This window comes from Pogoniulus pusillus, chromosome 18, assembly GCF_015220805.1.
Source record: "Pogoniulus pusillus isolate bPogPus1 chromosome 18, bPogPus1.pri, whole genome shotgun sequence".
Classification (NCBI taxonomy): domain Eukaryota; kingdom Metazoa; phylum Chordata; class Aves; order Piciformes; family Lybiidae; genus Pogoniulus; species Pogoniulus pusillus.
This window is the reverse complement of record NC_087281.1, coordinates 10,907,742-10,912,825: the sequence shown is the minus strand read 5'-3', so window position 1 is coordinate 10,912,825 and position 5,084 is coordinate 10,907,742. Positions and strand designations below refer to the sequence as shown.

The window sequence follows — 5,084 nt, the reverse complement described above, 5'->3', positions numbered from 1 at the left end:
ATATTATACTCTGAAGACTTTTGCAAGTCCCAGAGCAACATGTTGACTTGAAAAAAAATGTACTGTAAGACAGTTTGTGGAGATTTAGTGTTTTCTAATGTTAGCATTTCTATTTTTATGCTGTCTGATTTTCCCTAACATTTTATTTTTCCATTCACTTTAATTAGACTCTCACTGGGTTTCAAGGACAGTTAAAGTAGGAAAATGGGAAAAGCTTATTGCTGAGATTGACAAAGATGTCAGAGAGGTACCAGTCCCTCCCTTCACGACTAAACATGTGTATTTTCAGTCCAACACACACAGACATGCACACTTGTGGAACCTGTAATGTGCTGACAGGTTCTATTGTTAATAAGATAGCTGTTTATCAAACAGCAGTGCAGACACCCAAGTTGGTCCTCAGCTCTTAATTAATTACAAAACCATCAGTGGTATCAGATTCCCAGTGTCAGGAGAACATCACAATGAGGCACTACATCAGCATCATACACCCCTGGCAGCACCTGGCAGAGGTGGCACTGCCTTCCAAGCTTTGAACACAGCCTCATGACCCAAAGTGGCTTCCTGAGGCCATGGATGTGTTGGTTGGCTGAGGAAGCTCTGAGGTGGCCCTTATGGCATTGTGGTCAGATTGGCTTTCAGCTAATCATAGAATTTGGAAAGAGTGAAGGAGGTATTTAATTACCTGTGCTCCATGACATGGCTTTGGACTAATCAGGGTCATGCTGGTCGGCAGGAATGAGGCCTTCATGTATTTGGTGTTCTCACCATAGCTAGACAAAGCACTGGCTGTGCCCAAACATGGAACGTGACATGGAACATGAGCGGATCCTTAACATTACATATTTGTTCTAATTAGTAGCAACACCTTATTTAACACAAAGTGTTGGAAGGAGATATTATTTGCTGCATCCAAGTTCAAGGCCACATTTAACTCTCCTTGTAAGGGGATGAAGCATGCTGTTTCTGCCTGATGCTGTGCGGAACTGGCACAATGGCACCTTTGCAAGACTGAGTGAGACAGTGAGACTGGCAGCACTGAGTGGAAGGAAAATGTTGTAGATGGTAATGAGGTCTCCCCTCAGCCTCCTCTTTTTCGGACTAACCATCCCCAGCTCCCTCAGTTGCTCCTCCTAAGATGTATTCTCTAGGCAGTTTCCCAGATTTGTTGTCCCCCTCTGGATCTGCTCCAGCACCTCCACATCTCTCTTGTATTGTGGTGCCCAGAACTGAAGACAATCCTCGAGGAGTGGCCTCACCAGAGCTGAGTACAAGGGGACAATCACCTCCCTACTCCTGTGTTCTTAATCCAAGCCAGGATGCCATTGGCCTTCTGGCTGCCTGGGCACACTGCTGGCTCATATTCAGCTCCTGTCTAGTACGATCCCCAGATGCCTTTCTGTCAGGCAGCTCTCCAGCCACACTGCCCCAGGCCTGTAGCATTGCTTGGCCTTGTTGTGGCTCAAGGGCAGGACTTGACATTTGGCCTTGTTGAAACTCATCCCATTAATGTTGGCCCATTGGTCTAGCCTATCTGAGTCCCTCTGCAGAGCCTCTCTGCCCTCATTTAAACCAACACTGCCACCTGACTTGGAGTCATCTGCAAATTTACTTCTGACACTCTGTGTGCCTGAATCAAGGACATCAATAGATATGTTAAAAAGAAGTGGTCCCAACACAGATCCCTGAGGAACACCATCACTGCCCAGCCACCAACTGGACTGAACTCCACTGACCACCACTCTCTGGGCCATCCTGCCCAGCCAGTGCTTTATCCCGGAGACAGTATGCTCAGCCAAGCCAAATAAACATAGGTAGTTACTGAGACATACTAGATATAACCACACAACCTAGAAATAGAAAGATCTACATAAAGCATTTCTCAAACAAAATTATGCTGCAACAAGGTTTAGACTTCCTTTTCAGCATCTCTTTGTATTAAAACCATTGCTAACTTGTTTCTTGATTACTTGATTTATGAAGTTTGTGATGAATTGCTTGCTTAATTATGTCAGATCTCTAAAGAGTGAAGTTAATTATCCTCCCCCCCCTTTTTTTTTGTAGTAGAAACTGACCTTTAATTGTACAATATTAATCCACACATTGTATGAATTAAGTGAAATATCCATTTTGTATGCCGAGGGAGACACGCACATGTTATTGTAGTGGAGTACAGTTACGTAACTATTTTAAACCTAGGATATCAGCTTGGTTAAATACTTGCAGAAACCAAGCTTTTCCAGGAAATTCACAATTACAATCGATTTGAGTGTACAGCTACATTAATATGGTGACAAGCCCAATAATAAAACCTAAGTAAGTAATTATGGGCAGGTGCTGAACAGATGTGTAAATAGAAGGTCTCTGCATGGAACGTTGTTATATATCATTCTGAAAAGTGAAAGAAACATATTATCCATAGGCATTCGTATATGTCATCATAATCAGTCACAAAAACCTTAGTTCTTTGGATTTAGATAAATCATTTAAAAATGTGTATGGCACTTATGCTTCCATTTTCTGTTTCTGGGAGAAAAAAAAAAGTCTAGTTGATTGAAGACTGCTGCTCTACTGTACTCAAAGAGTCTGCCAGGCTATTGAAATATATTCTTTTAACACATTTATGATGAGTGGGTTTTGAGTTTGGAATGGCTTAGCAGTCAAAACAATTCACATTCCATATCATGAGTCGAGCTTTATTTAAAGAAGGAAGTTTAGAGTTGTTTGTTCAAGCTATCAGACTGCCAAAAGCCCAATTCTACTTCAAAATTCTTAGCAAACAGTGAAACTGCATTACTACTGTGAATTAGTTCTAGATAGATTCATAATGGTTGTGGGGGGTTTTTGTTTCTTTGTTTGGTTTTGATTTTTTCCCTTCAAATCAGCACATTAAAATATACCTCAAGTCTTTCATTTTTGTGTGGAATTTCTTCTTGTGTAGAGTGTTATAAACAATCATGGCTGTGATGTAAGCAATTAAGGTAAACCAAAATAGTTTCCATAAGAATAATATAGAAACCTGAAGGAGAGACTGGCATCCAAGGAAAGATGCACAGGAGTCAGTGCTCTGAACAGAGAGGGAACCCCTAAGCTCTCTACAGAAGAGCACAATGTCCAAAGCTGCCATGACTAAACAAAGGGCATGTTTAAAGCAGACTCAGGAATTTTGATGCTTTACTCCAGACTGCAGAGATCTGCATTCCCTTCCTCAAGGTTCTCAGCTCTAAAATGGATTCTAGTGGCTCTTCTCAAGCATTACTGGAAAAGAAGTGGAGTACTTTTCTCATTTTCAGGGCTACACACTCTGGCTGCTGGCACTACGGAAAGCTGGAGTTGTGCACCATTCTATTCCTTCTCCCACTGTGTGCAGGGCCACCATCTTATCTGCTGGAAAGGGAATAACAGTCACCACATCTGGAAACAGATTAATCATGAAGCTGTACAAGTGCTGCTGTAATAAAAACTGCCTGGACAGATTCCAGTTATCTATCTCATTTGTAAAAAGGTCAAACTCTGAAAGTACAAATTTGTATTCCAAATGTGTTATGAAATACTTTACTTGAAGAAGGAGAAGTGGAGAATACAGCCTTGCAATCTGCAGATCTGTGCAGCTGAATAGTCCCTGTGGACAACAAAAACTGCAGTAACTTCTATAGGGTGTGCCAGTATACTACTCACATACTACTACAAGTCAGCCTGCAGCCAGTATTAGAGCAGAAAGATGACACCATTGCATACATGCAGCAAACTTTCCTCAACACCACACTCCAAGACACTTCAGGCATTGTCTGTAGAAAATGAAAAACAAGACAATAATTGTTTTTTTTTTTTTAAGTGAATAAATGAAAATCATAGAATCAACCAGACCTCCAACATCATCCAGTCCAACCTAGCACCCAGCCCTAGCCACTCAACTAGACCATGGCACTAAGTGCCTCATCCAGGCTTTTCTTGAACACCTCCAGGGACGGTGACTCCACCACCTCCCTGGGCAGCCCATTCCAATGGCAAATCATTCTCTCAATGTTCATCCATTTTTGGAGTCTGAAGAGGCAAAAAGGGAGATTTCAGAAGAACCTAGGGAAGAGCCGCATGACAGGTGCAAAGACAAGCTCTCACAAGACAGCTCACCCCCAAGGACAGTGCAGAGATAGCCTTTGTGACCCACATGAATTAGCACTAGTCCCAGAAGCAAGATTGTGGCTTCAATGCCATGCTGAGCTGACCCTCTTCAGCTGCATCATCAACTGTGCATGACTCTGCAGCACACTGGGTTAGTGTTAGTGTAGGAAACTTTGCAATACCGACCTTGCCACCTAGACAGGCATACCTTTAGCCGTGGGTGTTCAAGTAGTTTTTGCTTCTCTGAAAATCATTTAGTGATGAGGTACTAGAGGCCTCAGTTCCATCAGCAGAGAACCCAGTGCCTTCAGCTGTGTTTTAGTTGTGTGGGAATAGTTTCAGCTCACTACTATTGCCACAGCTGCTAAAGGAAAACATGTAGTTAAAGATGGGGGTAAGCACAGAATGTAGATGTAAGCATATGGCAGTCAAGCTGCTGCCCAAGAGCTTCCATAGTTATGTGGCACCTCATGTTGTCCAAAGCACTTGGAATTTTTCAGATAATGAACTCTAACGAAGACAGCTATTACAGTTCTGTGCCACACTTGCTTCCTGATAGAGCTGCCAATCCAGGGCTTTGAATTCTGTGCCAATAGCTCTGACACAAGCGAAAGAGCAAGCTGTGCTTTTAACAGATGCAAATGCTTTGGCCTCATTGATTGCTGCTTTCTCAAAATCATTATCACATGTGTGGGATTTCAGATACATACTTCCTCTGAAGTGACAACATTCAGGCAATTGTAACAACTTTTTCACAGGGCTGGCAAGCTTTGAAAGAGAAAAAGCAACTGGCATTATCTAGTAACTACTTCACTGTCCTGCAACATGTGTTCGGCACTGTTAGAAATGTCCTGCATTGCAGACACAGTGTTACACCAGCAATGAGACATGTTGCTGAATTTTGGCATTATGCCTTAAATTACCAATTAGAAGTTCTAGATTTGAGACCAGTTCATCATCTA

The 5,084-nt window shown here is 42.3% G+C and overlaps 1 long non-coding RNA gene across 1 annotated transcript; it reads right to left on the bottom strand.

Moving 5' to 3' along the window:
• Positions 1-2,905: 2,905 nt before the first annotated feature.
• On the bottom strand, positions 2,906-4,704 carry LOC135183292 (uncharacterized). The gene is made up of 3 exons (XR_010305489.1): positions 4,590-4,704; positions 4,331-4,483; positions 2,906-3,788 (listed from the first exon to the last, which is right to left on the bottom strand). It is a non-coding gene; the product is annotated as an uncharacterized LOC135183292 (long non-coding RNA).
• Positions 4,705-5,084: the final 380 nt, after the last annotated feature.